Source organism: Pseudophryne corroboree, chromosome 1 (assembly GCF_028390025.1).
Source record: "Pseudophryne corroboree isolate aPseCor3 chromosome 1, aPseCor3.hap2, whole genome shotgun sequence".
Taxonomy (NCBI): Eukaryota; Metazoa; Chordata; class Amphibia; order Anura; family Myobatrachidae; genus Pseudophryne; species Pseudophryne corroboree.
Genome location: NC_086444.1, coordinates 54,455,573 through 54,471,468, shown reverse-complemented (window position 1 = coordinate 54,471,468; position 15,896 = coordinate 54,455,573). Strand labels below are relative to the sequence as shown.

Here is a 15,896-nt window from a genome sequence, read left to right as displayed (position 1 = left end):
AGTTCTTTATAGTTTGGGAGGTATGGAATTGCCTACTTTTCTGGGACACCTGGAAAACTCTCAAATTCTTGGGTGGCTCTCCCTTGATGCCAGGAAAAGAGAGACAGTCTTCCTGAAGTCCACCCGCTGGGCCACAATGACATGATTCAGCCGAGGAGTGGACAGTCTGGATGTTTTGATGGCCCCGACTACCCTGGCATCATATAGTGGGGACGGGACCACATTCATACCTTCCAACTGTCCCGATTTTCGCGGGACAGTCCCATTTTTTGGGTACTGTCCAGCTGTCCCACCCGCAGGCCACAGTGTCCTGCGGGGGAAGGGGGGCAGTTGTGAGGCTCCTGTCACTCGCCGCTCTGCTTGCGCACAGACAAGAGAGGACTGGGGGCATGCCCAGCAGCTCACAGAGCGCTGGCCACGCCCCCATAGTGATGGAAAATGGGGGCATGGATCGTGATAGTGGCATTACCACAAAGCCATGCCCCTTTATTTAGGCCACACCCCTCTTTCTGGGTGCCACGCCGGAGTTCCGCATACTCCCTCCTGGAAGTTGGGAGGTATGCCACATTGCTGACCTCCCCCCCCCCCCCCCCCCTCCCCTACAGTCAGCAACTATGCTTTACCAGCTTCTATGGAACAGGGCATGCTGGAAACTATAGTAGCACTTAGGCATTGCCCATTGCTTAAGAGAGGAGGCGACTTGTGTGCTGGCTCTGTGCGGGTCCTCCCTCTCTCCCCGATGCAGATGCCAAGTAGACTGTGGCACTCACTATACCAGAGTCTACCAGGCATGTGCAGGTGTCTGGGAACATGGTATCCATGCTGTGTTCCCAGTGAATTCTTCAATGGTCATGGGCAGATCTTTGGGAAAATGGCTGCTGCATCATTTTCACAGGGATTTCAGTGGCTCCAGTGCTGGATAGTTCATTATGACGTATGGGTGCATGTCATGTGATGGCAGAACAGTGAAGCAGGGGGGACTCTTGCTGTACACTTAGCAGTCAGATAATGGACAGCATTCCAAAGAATCTATGCTCACTACATCATGTGCCACGTGACTGTGGTTGCCACAGTAGTCTCTGACAATGTGCACAATTATAAATTATTAGTAGTAACATTAGTAACCCGAAGAAACAAATCAAGTGAATATGGTAGCTGTAGAGCAGGGGTGGGCAACATGCGGCCTGCAAAATGATCTTGCCTGGCCCGCTGTCCCCCATCAGTGTGCAATGACAAGCGGCCCGACTGGCTGAGCCGCTTGTCATTGCGCTACACTGCTCCCAGATGCGGCGCCGCTGAGGAAATCTCGATCACGTCACAGGGTCTGCTGACCGGGATTTCCTCTGTGATGTCATGCGCTGGGTGGTACGTGGGGGGGAGCCACAGCAGGAGTGGGCAGCAGGCAGCAGCAGTGACTCTGGACAGCAGCAGCAGCAACTCCGTGAAGCAGCAGCGTGGATCATCTGGCAGCGGGGATCGGGCAGTGGATCATCTGCCACTGTGAAAAAAAAGGTAAACTTCCTGCCCAGCCAGTCCCTGAAATGGATCTGTATTTAAGCTGCTATATAGGTTCAGGGGAGGGGAGTTAAAAACTGCTATATGGGTTTAGGGGAGGGAGGAAAGGGGGGTAGGGATATGGGTTTAGGGGAGGGGGGAAAGGGGGGTAGGGACTGCTATATAGGTTCAGGGGAGGGGGGGAGGGACTGCTATATAGGTTCAGGGGAGGGGGGGAGGGATATTTTGTGTGTGGCCCTCGAATATTCACTGGAAGTGTTAAGCGGCCCCCCAGCTGAAATAATTGCCCACCCATGCTGTAGAGAGTCTTCTTATATCTTGTCAAATGGATTTGTATTTCAAACAAACACACAAACAAACGAACAAACAAACAAACAAACAAACAAACAAACAAACAAACAAACAAACAAACAAACAAACAATCCCCCTTCCCAGAAATAAAAACCAGCAACTTTTTTTTATGGGAGTGATGGTTAAAACTGAGCTGAATGAAGTAGATAATGAAAAAATAATCTGTTAAACATTATCTAATGTGGACAAATTGTATACTTTTGGTAATGTAATGAATGAAACAGCAGTCCAACCTTCCCTGCAGGACTCTGCATCTCTCGGGTCGGACAACGGGACAGTGCTTGAAAAAAGAGACTGTCCCACGAAAACATACTTACTGACTTCATGTTTCTACTCTCCGGGAGAATCCCAGAGGGGAGATACAGCTCACAGCTTTGGGGGCAGGGCTGGGCTTTTCAGATCATTAGGCCCCAACCCTGTAATGCCAAAATGGTGCAATTTGCAAGTTGTGGGGTGGGGGTGGGGGGGGAATACAACATCACACAATGTATCATTTTAGGCCCATCCCCTCCACACGAACCCGTGATTCCCAGTGTTATCTCTCCATCCTTGTCCAATTCACTTGGAAGTGGATGAGATGCAGAAGACCCATTCACTCATAAGCATGGTCCTCTATACCATCGATGGTAGTATACTATTCTAATATTCTAAACACTGATGGTTCGCACATGCACAGAAGAAATGCCCATCCATCCTGCACATTGTAATATTTGGAGCTGGGGCGGGGCGGGGCTGCTGACTGACAGCTGAGCTCAGCCTGTCAAGTCAGTGAGGCGGGCCAGCCCACCCGGGCACACACACTAGGGTAAATTTACTAAGGTGGGAGCTCTATTTAAGATGGGATGTTGCCCATAGCAACCAATCAAATTCCAGGTATTATCTTCCAGATTCAGAATGTGTTAGATAAATGAGAAGTAGAATGTGATTGGTTGCTATGGGCAACATCCCATCTGAAATAGAACCCCCATCTTAGTAAATGTACGCCACTGTGTGTACTGTGTGACAGCCTTGTAGCTCTGCACAGCAGCTGCAGTACTTGGGGGTCTATTTACTAAGCCTTGGAGAGAGATAAAGTGGATGGAGAGTATTTATTTATTAACAGTTTTTATATTCCGTTACGCTTTACAAGTGGAACAACAGTAATTGAACAAAACTGTGTAATAACAGACAGATATAAAGGTAGGAAGGCCCAGCTCGCAAGCTTACAATCTATAGGAGATATAAAGTTCCAACCAACCAGCTCCTAACTGCCATTGTTCAAACACAACCTGTAACATGGCAGTTAGCAGCTGATTGGCTGGTACTTTATCTCTCTCCACTGATTAGTAAATAGACCCCTATGTCTGCAAGCTTTTATAAAACCAAAAACATCTTGTTCACAGCAACCATCGATAGTGGGAAACCATCTGTGTCCCTACCATCGATTATAAACATAGTTAGTAACCAAGGATGGCACTACCCGAAAAACTGTGAGTCTCTTGCAACCTACGGGAGAGTAAGAGCAGGACAATCGGGGAGTATGGAATAATGCCACCAACGAATTCACACTGGGATAGAATTGAAAATGTATCTGTATCGTAATGAAAACATTGATGGTTATGAATATGCACCATCAGTTTTTCTACGGCCATCCCTACAATGATTGTACAGTCGTCCCATTAACCTAAGTTATGTGTGTCCAATTGTAAATCGCAACGGAATTTGCTGCGCTATAAGAAACTGGTAATAAATAAACACATTTGTGAAGTAAGCAATAATTGGTAAGATTCAATTGGAAAAATTGAAATGTTTTAATTGAAAATAGTTCTAAATACACTGTAATGCTCAACGCTGTTATTAACACAACTGCAAATGTGGACTGCAGTAATATTAATATTGCCAATAAACAAGATGGCGGCTGAGGCCTCCGTTTTAGAGAAGGTAGATGCTAGAATCAAGTGGGCTAAGGGACCTTTTCCGTAAGGGGGAGGAGTTACGACGCAAGGGGGAGGAGCTAGGCCAGCGGGATAGTTCCTCTACTATCCACGCCACCAGGCGCTTAACAGTGGGCGGGAGCACAAGACGTCATATCCAATTGCCCTCCAACGTCTCCTGCCGAGAATCACAACCAATAAGCTTCCACCAACGACACGCTACGCTACTAGCCCCGCCCATCGGTCAACGAGACCTTCCTACTACCATTTCCCTATATGTCGTCTACTTTTTTTTTTTTATCAATTTTAGCCTGGAAACTTTATTGATATGTACAGTTGAGCTGAGTGCGCCCGGTGACAGCTCATGTGACTGCGCTTCAGACCCCAGCTGCCTCCGGCGGGCGCGACACTGGCCGTAAAGCGCGTTGGCATCGCCATAGCAACTGTCAGCTGGTGTTTTGGGAGAGTAGGGGAACCGGTGAGGTGCAGGCTCCATTACTGAGGGCAGAGCAGGCGGCACAGGTGAGCAATGCAGACCCTGAGCCTCTGACTGGTCCCTGAGGATGTGTGTATACGTCTCTGGACACTGCTGTACTGCCAGTGGTGATGAGGACTGTCATGCTGGGACTTATGGTTCCACAATAGCTGGAAAGCCACAGTTTACTTGGCTGTGGGTTTTACTGTCTTTATAATGTGTTTATACTTCCATGTCTGATCTGATAATACATTGTTATCCTGTGTTAGAGTATCTATCTATCTATCTATCTATCTATCTATCTATCTATCTATCTATCTATCTATCGGGGCAGATGTGTTAAGCCTGGAGAAGTGATAAAGCAGTGAAAAGTGGAAGGTGATAACACACCAGCCAATCAGCTTCTAACTGTCAATTTACATATTGGAGCTGATTGGCTGGTGCGTTATCACCTTGCACTTATCACTGCTTTATCACTTCTCCAGGCTTAATACATCCGGCCCAGTATGTCTTGAGACGGATGCAGGCGCCCTCTCAGCTCTGTTTCCACCACGGCATGGAGAGGAGACGGAGAATAATATTGCGAATGGAGCAAATGGGGCGGATTGGGCAGAGCTGCCCCAGCATATGTCCAATCCATTGTTTCCCAAACTGGGGTGCCTCGGGCACTTGCAGGGGTTCCATTGGTTAGTGGTCCAGGGCCAACTCAAATTATGTATGGTCCATGTGTTAGGCAAAACCAGAGCTGGTGACTGCCAGTCCATAGACTATGTGGACCCTGTCCCCGGACTCCCATTGGCTCACAGGAGTATGGAGTGCGGGCTTATAGATGATAGACAAGCTTAGTGGTGCCTCCCATGCTTCGGCAGCTGGCAGGTCAGGGATACACACAGCGGTGGCTGCTGATCCCTGGGTAAGGCAAGCCAGCACGTATGTTACATACAACATCACACGTATGTTTATATGTGCTGACTGGTTTCCCCTTGCAGTGTGTGGTCAGAGCCGCCGCTGGTGCTACTCTACGTTCTTATTATTTTCTTTACCTCTTATATTTGTTAACGTCAGTGGTTCCCAAACTTATTTGAATCACGGCTCCCTAGAGTATTAGAATTTTTTGAATGGCACCCCTAGGCCAGACGTTTCTTATTGTGAAATTCAGGAAAAAATACTAAATGAAGTAAATTGTGTTTAATATGTCACCCTGAGGTTCAGTTATGTGGTGAGGGACCGGATTTGCTTCTATTTGTTCCTATATTTTATAAAGGTAAGCCACAAGCACTGGTTTTGCCTATTACATTGACTGTCCACATTCTACGACTCGCGGCTACAAGCTCTGGTTTTGCTTAACACATGGACCGTACGTAATTTGATTTGGTCCTGAACCACCAACCAAATGCACCCCTGGAAGTGCCCGAGGCACTCAATTTGGTCATCGCTGGTTTATGTAATTAAAAGACTTAAGAAGTTGCATGAGAACATGATGTGATTATGTAACTGTAGATTTGTCTGTTTTCATTCATTCGAGTAGTCCAATTTTTGTTGGATGAGCATAATAATATTAGCGGGGTAAAAGTGCATTATGTATCGTGCCCCCACTTTATAGTGACAGCTGTAGACAAGGTTCAAAGGTGGTATTGTTAAATAGGGATCTTCTAATGACTGTTGACTTAAGCTGGGTACACACTTAATGTCTGCCCAGCGCGACATCGCCGCCGCTGGCACCTGGCAAGCCAGACGGGAGCCACGTGACACCCCCCATCGTTGGCCCTGCTGTAGGGCTGACCGGGGATGTCTCTACGGTCCTGCAGGTGCGCACATATCACGGGTACACACTAGACGATGCACCTGATATGTCTCTCTGATCCGTGGGTTCGGGCGACATATCGTCTAGTTCAGGGGTGGCCAACCAGTCGGAGGCAAAGAGCCAGAAAAGATCCATAGGCAAGCGCAAGAGCCACTATCATGTCGCGCGCAAAAATGGGTGTGTGGCCTATTTGTCACAAAGCCACGCCCCATTTTTGTGCGCACACCTTTCGGTTTGATGTTTGTAGGAGTGTGACCTTGTGTCATAACCCTGTTTAGTAATGTTGTCCAGTGCCACATACATATAAAAATGCCAAAAATGGGTGCCACCACAGTGCCAGATAAATATATGCCCCCAGTGGCAGATAAATATACGCCCCACAGTGCCAGATATGCCCCCACAGTGCCAGATACACATGTCCCCACAGTGCTTCCCACAGTGCCAGATATGCCCCCACAGTGCCAGATATGCCCCCGATGCAGATACACATGTCCCCACAGTGCCAGATATGCCCCTAGTGCCAGATATGCCCCCAGTGCAGATACACATGCCCACACAGTGCCAGATATGCCCCAGAGCAGATATGCCCCCAGTGCAGATACACATGCCCACACAGTGCCAGATATGCCCCAGAGCAGATATGCCCCAGTGCAGATACACATGCCCACACAGTGCCAGATATGCCCCCAGTGCAGATACACATGCCCACACAGTGCCAAATATGCCCACACAGTGCCAGATATGCCCCAGTGTAGGTACACATGCCCACACAGTGCCAGATATGCCCCCAGTGCAGATACACATGCCCACACAGTGCCAAATATGCCCACACAGTGCCAGATATGCCCCAGTGCAGGTACACATGCCCCCACAGTGCCAGATATGCCCCCAGTTCAGATACACATGCCCCCACAGTGCCTCATATGCCCCAGTACAGCCAGTGCAGATACACATTCCCCCACAGTGCCTCATATGCCCCCACAGTGCAGATACACATGCCCCCACAGTGCAGATACACATGCCCCCAGTGCTGATACATATGCCGCCACAGTGCCTCACTCCCCCCCCCCCTCCAAACCCCACCCCCCAAAAAAAAACCCAAAGTGCTGCTTACCGCGCTGCTGTGAGGGGAAGGAAGAGCGCAGCGCTTGCCTCTCCTACCCCTCCGTCGGCGCTGTGTATCTTCAATTCGGTGCCGGCCCGTGAGCCAATCAGGAGCCTTAGCTGCTGGTCCGCGAGCTCTGATTGGCTCACGGACCGCCGCAGAATTGAAGATACACACCGCCACTGGAGACCTGCTGCTGCGAGTCTGGTGTGTCGGGCAGCGGTGGCCGGGAGCGCATCGAGCCGCATGCGGAGGATGAAAGAGCCGCGGGTTGGCCACCGCTGGTCTAGTTGGTATCCAGCCTAAAAAGTGATTGTCACTGTGTGTCTTTGACAGTAATGATTGTCACTGTGTGTCTAAAACCTTTAACATATATTTCAGGGCAAACTGTAGTAAGAGCCTATAATATAAGTTCTTACAATGTGAGTGTTCTTTCTGCTATATGAGTCTGGAACCATTGCCCCATCGCTCATAGGCCCTCATTCCGAGTTGTTCGCTCGCTAGCTACTTTTTGCAGCTGTGCAAACGCATAGTCGCTGCTCACAGGGGAGTGTATTTTCGCTTTGCAAGTGTGCGAACGCCTGTGCAGCCGAGCGGTACAATTTTTTTTTCCTGCAGTTTCTGAGTAGCTCTGGACTTAAAGGCCCCATACACTACAACGATATGTCTGAGGCTGAAGTCGGATGTAATTTCCCTTGAACTCCCCTGGGACCTTCCCGGGAGTGATTCCATATGATTTAGTACTTTTGTGCTATTTTTGCATAAGATATATCGTACGGCATACAATTGTACCATGAGATATATCTGATGGGCTGGATAGAGGGATACGGGGGCTGGAAGTGTCCCAAGAATGCCAGTCACACTTCCCTGTGATACATCAAATGCACAAAAGACACGTTTTCCATCAGATTCCATCCAATTCTGATATATCATTAGTGCAGCACCAACGACCTAGGGGATCTTATCTGACAGCATGGGGACGTGCATCAGATTGGATACGATCTAAAACACATAATTCATACAATATATCAGACGGATATATCGAAATTGTATGAAATCGTGTAAAATCGTACTAGTGTACGGGGCCCTTTACTCAGCCGCTGCTATCACTTCAGCCTGTCCGGGGCCGGAATTGACGTCAGACACCCGCCCTGCAAACGCTTGGACACGCCTGCGTTTTCCTAAACACTCCCAGAAAACGGTCAGTTGACACCCACAAACGCCCTCTTTCTGTCAGTCTTCTTGGCATCGGCTGTGCGAATGGATTCTTTCTTAACTCCATCGCTCAGCAACGATCTGCTTTGTACCCGTACAACGTGCCTGCGCATTGCGGTGCATACACATACGCAGTAGTAACCTGTTCGCTGTGCTGCGAAAAACGTCAGCGAGCGATCAACTCTGAATGACCCCCACAGTGGGGCTTATTTAGTAAAATGTTTCAGGTCTGTGCTTTCGCTTTCTACTGTGCACTTGATAATGACAGGATCAGTGTGCCATTGTTATATTGACTTGCATACACACAATGGGCAGATGTATTTAACCACAGTCAGTGTTTACTGCATGGCTAAAGTTCTGGGGTTTAATGCAAAGAGGTATTAAATTATTAGCCAATTTCCCTGCTTGTTAAATTTGTGTCTAAAGCGCATTAACCCATAGATCAGTGGTTTGCAAACTTTTTTGAATCGCGGTGCCCTAGAATATCAGAGTTTTTTTCACGGCACCCCTAGGCCAAAAACTTCGTATTGAGAAATTTAGAAAGAAATATTACATTAAGTAGATTGTGTTTATATGTCATCCTTAGGGTCAGTTGTGTGGTGAGGGACAAGATTTGCTTCTGTTTGGTCACATATTTTATGACTGGCAGCCACCAGCACTGGTTTTGCCTATTATATTGACCATGAATAATTTGAATTGGTCCTGGACCACCAACCCAGGGCACCCCTGCAGGTGTCCCGAGGCACCCCAGGGAGCCACGGCACACAGTTTGGGAACCTCTGCTATAGATTCTGGGTTAAGTGGAGCGCTTCATTGAATAGCTCAGGACTGATTGAATCTGCCCCCCAGAAATAATTTTTCTTGAACAAGCCGGAGTGTTTTTTGTTTTTTCTACTTTCCATATAATAAACCCGTGTTAATCAGGTTTGTACCAGTCTGCACTGCCTTATACACATGGATGTTTTAGAGATTGAGAACTGCAGGACAGTAACCAATGCTGTCTACAGCATTGATCAGGGATCAGGCTGTTTTTATTCGATGATGCCATTCAAGTTATTTACCTAAAATAGATTTACCCTACATGCTGTGTGTTTGTCATCAGTAGGGACAAATAAAGGAGTAACAAGGATCCTGACGCTAGTTGCTGGGAATGTTATGAATCGTTGAAGTGGCTGATTACCTGTTGCATAGTACATTCTCATTGATATCCATTACTGTAAAAATGCTGATTTGGAGGTCTTCCACACACGCTCACCATGCGCGCTAGCAGAAAACTCCAATCATGATCACAAATCTAACGAGCAGGGCCCTCTTCCCTCATGTGCTTATCCTTTTTCTTACTTTAATAATCTTCAACTACCCAAATCCTGCAGTCTTCTGCCACCTGATACTTATGTCAGTGTCATCTGCTGATGTAGCTATGTTTATTTACCCTGTACTTGTCCTATATTGACTGTAATAAGCCCTACACACTGGGCGACATGAGTGAAAGATATGAACGATCTTGTTCATTAATGAACGAGATACCGTTCATATCTTTCAATGTGGAGGCACCAGCGATGAACGATGCGCAGCCCCATGCTCATTCATCGCTGGTGCCCCGTCGCTTGTGCATGAAGGCCAATATGGACGATCTCGTCCATATTTGCCTGCACTGCTATGGAGCCGGGTGATTGGGGGGGTTGAAAAAACTTCACTCCCCCGTCACTGCCCCCCCCCCCCGCCGCCAGGTCGCCCGTCAGCCGTATCTGCTGTCGGGCAGGTCGGCGGCGCATCGCACAGTGTGTAGGGCACTTTAGTCACTGTTTTCCTGTTTTGATGATTTGTTTATGTACTCTGTAATTGGGCGCTGCGAAAGCCTTGTGGTGCCATATAAATAAAGGATAATAATAATAAATAGAAGGTTGAAATGCAGACATATAGGGTTGCGCAGCTGCCGAAGGGCGCTGGAAGTTAATTTCAGCTCGCTACTCCTAGGGGGAACAGAGTTGAAATGCGTGTAAAGAGACCCGTTTGGGCGCCCAAACGGGTCTTTATACGCTCGAGGCCATTACATTAGTCAGGTTTAAGTGCTTTCCGGGCCTAAACTCGCCTGTTATGAGCGCGATAAGTGCGGCCAGTTGAATATCGTTCAGAGATCTCCCGTCACTTTAGACGGGAGATCGGGCGCGATGAAACAATTGAATTCCCCCCATAGTCAGTTCTAGGCCAAATGTGAAGGTGGGCAGTACAGAGTCCTGAGTTCTGCGGTCATGAATGCAAGCTGCCTCAGAAACTAGCACACAATAGCACCTGGCCGTAGAAAGACATAAGCCTAAAACCAGTGAACGCGCATGGACCCGAGTCCTCCTTATGTATGAAAAGGTCTACCCAGGTTGAGAGTCCCGGGTCTGCGTCCCTGCTCACTAGCAGGGTTTTCCTGGTACTTGCAACCCGGGTAGACGACCCGGCTTAAGTCTAAAAGGTATGACCCGCATAATACCTTAAAGAAAATAATTGGCCGGGGACAGCATCATCTCCAAGTGCCCAATGACTGCTGGAAGACCTGGGTCCGGTGTGAGGGGGAATGACCCGGGAATAATCTATGTTGTCACCCATGTATGAACGGGGTAGACCCATCTTAAACCCGTGCTCTGTGTCCTGGGTCCCAGCTAGGTTGAAGTCGGGATTTTATGTCTGAAAGTGATATTACAGTAGCTGAGATGTTTCTTTGAGAAAGATCGGCCTGACAGTCTCATCACCGGGTGGTCTTCAGTATGCCGACTGACGGGATCCCGGCGCACAGTTTACCGGCGCCGGAATCCCGACAGCCGCCATACCGACACTTATTCTCCCTCGTGGGGGTCCACGACCCCCCTGGAGGGAGAATAAAATAGCAGAGCGCGCCACCGTGCCCGTAGCGTGGCGAGCGCAGCGAGCCCGCAAGGGGCTCATTTGTGCTCGCCACACTGTCGGTAAGCCGGAGGTCGGGCTCCCGGCGCCGGTATGCTGGTCGCTGGGAGCCCGACCGCCGGCATACCATACTGAACCCCTCATCACCTGTGTGCTACACCCAACTCTGCAGAGGATTCGGACTCTGCCAGGTCTATACATTGGCGTTGTCATCCATTAACCATTGCAAGAACCTTGTGATCTGCACAGGGAGACAGATCCTTCACATGATAAAGTGGGTGACAGTGCTCTAGTGTGAGAATGTTGCTGCTTTACAAGCATGCTCAATGTTGGGTTCAGCTGTCTCCAGATCTTAGCTCCCCAATATTACAGGTTCCCTCTGTTACAGGAGTGTCGGTGTGCGATCCATCACGCTGTGTCACTGCTGTGTTTGTGCTACAATATTGAGTGCGGTTTAGTTAGAGTGTTTTGGTTTGAGATGAGCGCAGATGGGGAATCCTCCCTGTTGTGTTTGCTGACATTCTACTCCTCAGCAAATGGAAATCTTCCAGCTGCAATAGACAGAGCTGGACTCTGCAGACAAGAGCCTTGTGTTCTGAAGATAACAGAATGCCAGCGATCCAAATATACAACATAGCTCCCACAAACCGCCATCAGCAGAAAGGGTATGGGTCATTAGGTCGACCACTATTGGTCGACATGGTCACTGGGTCGACATGAACAAGGTCGACATGAGTTTTTTTTTATTTTTTATTTTTTACTTTTTGTTTCGTGTCATTTTCTTCGTAAAGTGCCGGGGAACCCCAATTACTGCACCGTGTGTCGTCGTCGTCCCCCCACCCGCCATGCTTCGGGCAAGGTGCCTCACTCCGCTATCGCTGCGCTCGGCACAGGTTACTATTCCCAATCGTAGTCCACGTGGATCGTAAAGTTAAAAAAAAAAAAATGTGAAAAACGCACGTCGACCTAATGACCGTATCCCTGCAGAAATATGTAACCCAAATAAAGTGTTAAGGCATAACCCTATGGTGTAAATCTCGTAACATTACAAAATATTATTTAGCTGTGCCTCAGTGATTTATTCAATCCCACAGGTCCTATGGATTATAAGACTCCGAGCAGGGCCCTCTTAAGGTGGACACACACTAGACGACGTGCTCAATGAGCGACGTCGTCTAGTGTTTCCCCCTCCCGGGCTGGGGCGGCCGGGTATACACACTGAGCGATATGACGACCATATCGCTCAGTGACGTCATGCTGCGGCCGGGCCGTTCAGGTTGGTCTTGGACGACAGTCCAGATTGAGCATGCATGCACAGCCGACAGCGAGGGTCGTTAATGACCTGCGGGGCCGCGCATCGGTCATCATCACCGGCGTACACACTTGCCGAGAAAATGAACGACGTCGCTCAGGAAGGGTGAAAATGAACGACGTCGCTCAGGAAGGGTGAAAATGAACGACGTCGCTCAGGAAGGGTGAAAATGAATGACGTCGCTCAGGAAGGGTGAAAATGAACGACGTCGCTCAGGAAGGGTGAAAATTTGCGACGTCATTCATTTTATCGGCAGGTGTGTATGCACCTTTACCTCTGTCTGTCAGTATACAGTCTCATTTTGTCCCTAATTGTAAAGAGCAACTGAATATGCTGGTGCTATATAATGACATGTTAATAAGTAAATATTATTATTACGCTTTATTTATCCGTAATGATTGGCTGGTGCGGTATCACCTTGCACTTATCAATGCATTATCACTTCTCCAGGCTTAATACATCTGCCCCATTATATGTACGGCGCTGCGGACAAGTGGTCCGCAGCGCCGTACATATAATGGGGCAGATGTATTAAGCCTGGAGAAGTGATAATGCATTGATAAGTGCAAGGTGATACCGCACCAGCCAATCATTACGGATTTGAAAAATGACAGGAGCTGATTGGCTGGTGCGGTATCACCTTGCACTTATCACTGCTTTATCACTTCTCCACCTTAGTACATCTGCCCCTATATCACTCGTCATTAAGCTGAACTCTCCTGCTGGAAATGAAGGTTTGCATAGACCTGTGCATGACAAAAGGCGAGGTCTCCAGGAGCTACCAGGAGATTCCACGGCTGCGATCTGCAGGTGCTGTAGTGGTAAGGCCCATACAGACGGGCCGATGCGGGGAGAGATGTGTGCTGAGCGAACCGCTCAGCACACATCTCTCTTTCCGCTCAGCACAGCGCAATCTGTGCTGAGCGTGTGGGGGGAGACGGGGGGGGGGGGGGGGGGGGGGGCGCGCTCGCTTCACCCAGCGGGTGAAGTGAGATTGGCTAGATTGGCAATCTAGCAGCAGCGATAGCGATGCGCGGGGCTGCGCATCGCTATCGCTGTAAGGGCTACACACGGAGCGATCAGGCTTATATTCTAAGCAATCTGGTCAGATTGCTTAGAATATCGCTCCGTGAGTACCCCCCTGTAGTGGTTTGTGTTGAAGCCAGTGGGGGTGATTCAGGTGTTTTTTGGGGGCTCGTCAGAGAAATTCAGTTGTTGCGCCGTCGGTGATCGTGCCCAAATGGCAGAAACATTGAGTTGCTGTTGTCAGGTGTCATCTAGTGGCCGGTACCTAAAAAAGCAATTGAATCGCCCCCAGTATTTTGTATTCAAGTCAGTATTTTGTGTTCAATAATTTGCTTCATATAATAATTGTTGCAGAATTTCTAAATATAACATTTTTGGCCTAGGGCTGCCGTGAAAAAAAAAATTCTGATACTGAAGGGCGCCGTGATTCAAATTTGGGAACCCCTGTCTAAGGTGCGTACACACTGGCCAATATATCGGCCGCTGTATTGAATGGCTGATATATCGCAGGTCCGTCGGCCAGTGTGTACGAGCGGTCTGTAAACGCCGTCGTTCAGTCATATCGCATCGGTCCTGCAGCAGAGCCAACGGCCAATATATCTAATGATATATCGGCACATTGTGCTGTGTGTACGGGCGGTCAGCCGACCGTCCATACACTTGCTGCAGATGCTGGCAATGCTGGCGGTGATTGACAGCACAACTGGGCGGGCGCATTTAAACGCCCACCCAGTTTGTGGCGTTGGTCCCGACGGAATGGGCAGTGTGTATGCACACGATATATTTACAAGTGTGTACCCAGTATTGGACACATTTTGGGGCAGATGTATAAACCTGAAGAAGGCATAAGAAAGTGATAAACCAGTGATATGTGCAAGGTGATAAACACACGAGCCAATCAGCTCCAATATGTAAATTGTTAGGAGCTGATTGGCTGGTGCGTTTATCACCTTGCACTTATCACTTGCTTATCACTTCCTTATGCCGTCTCCAGGCCTAATACATCTGCCTGGCTACTTTATTTGTGTTTTTTTCCCAGGTTTAGTGTTTTTCAGTTCAGGAAGAGTCTATCTTTGTCCACAAGCTTTCATGATGATCAAAATTACAGTAAACATTTCTGTTTTTCATTGTTCTTTTTAGAAATATTTCATCCAGTTGTGAGCGGCGCCTTCCTATCGCTTTGTCCGTCGGAACCCAATCTTGTTTTCATACTTTGTAAAGCACTGTCGTGTATGCTGGTGCAGTGATTAATGTTTAACGATGATGATTTGAGGGATTATGTATATTTACTGAGCCATCCTCCTGGGTCTCCTAGAAATTTCTTGTGAACAGCGTTAGAAGACAGGAGATTTGTTTTAATGTCGCTAATTTAAATGGTGACAATGCTGTCCACACATCAATCGGGTGTGGAATAATAGATCTACAATGCCCAGGTCAGGCATTTCCAACCTCTATCCTCTAGGCCAGGGGTGGGAAACCTTTGGCCCTCCAGCTGTTGTTGAACTACACATACCAGCATGCCTTTCTACAGTTTTGCTATTTGGCCATGGTAAAACTGTTGCAGGGCATGCTGGGATGCATAGTTCAACAACAGCTGGATGGGCCGAAGGTTCTTCATCCATGATCTAGGCATACTAACAGTGCAGGTGTTATGGATATCCAGGCTTTAGCACATATGGTTATCTCAAAATAATGAGGTACTGATTATGTCACCTGTGCTGAAACATGAATATTACTCACACCTGGACTGTTATGCTGGGTAAGCAATTGAACGGCCGATATATCGCGGGCTCATCGGCGGGTGTGTACCTTTTGATATGTTTGTGTTTCCTGCAGGCGGGAACGTTCCTGGGCCCTCATTCCGAGTTGTTCGCTCGCAAGCGGATTTTAGCAGATTTGCTCATGCTAAGCCGCCGCCTACTGGGAGTGAATCTTAGCATCTTAAAATTGCGAACGATGTATTCGCAATATTGCGATTACACACCTCGTAGCAGTTTCTGAGTAGCTCCAGACTTACTCGGCATCTGCGATCAGTTCACTGCTTGTCGTTCCTGGTTTGACGTCACAAACACACCCAGCGTTCGCCCAGACACTCCTCCGTTTCTCCGGCCACTCCTGCGTTTTTTCCGGAAACGGTAGCGTTTTTTCCCACACGCCCATAAAACGGCCTGTTTCCGCCCAGTAACACCCATTTCCTGTCAATCACATTACGATCGCCAGAACGATGAAAAAGCCGTGAGTAAAATTCCTAACTACATAGCAAATTTACTTGGCGCAGTCGCAGTGCG

The 15,896-nt window shown here is 48.3% G+C and overlaps 1 protein-coding gene across 7 annotated transcripts in view; it reads left to right on the top strand.

Annotated features, from left to right (window-relative positions):
• Positions 1 to 3,895: 3,895 nt before the first annotated feature.
• The window catches only part of WDR7 (WD repeat domain 7), a 799,383-nt gene continuing 787,382 nt past the window's right edge, over positions 3,896 to 15,896 (top strand). For 2 of the 7 annotated variants that reach the window (XM_063959756.1, XM_063959746.1), the window contains exon 1: positions 3,896 to 4,301. The gene's annotated coding sequence lies outside the window, so the exon portion shown is untranslated. The remainder of the gene's footprint in view (positions 4,302 to 15,896) is intronic. The other 5 variants (XM_063959725.1, XM_063959718.1, XM_063959737.1 and 2 more) reach the window with 4 other exon arrangements.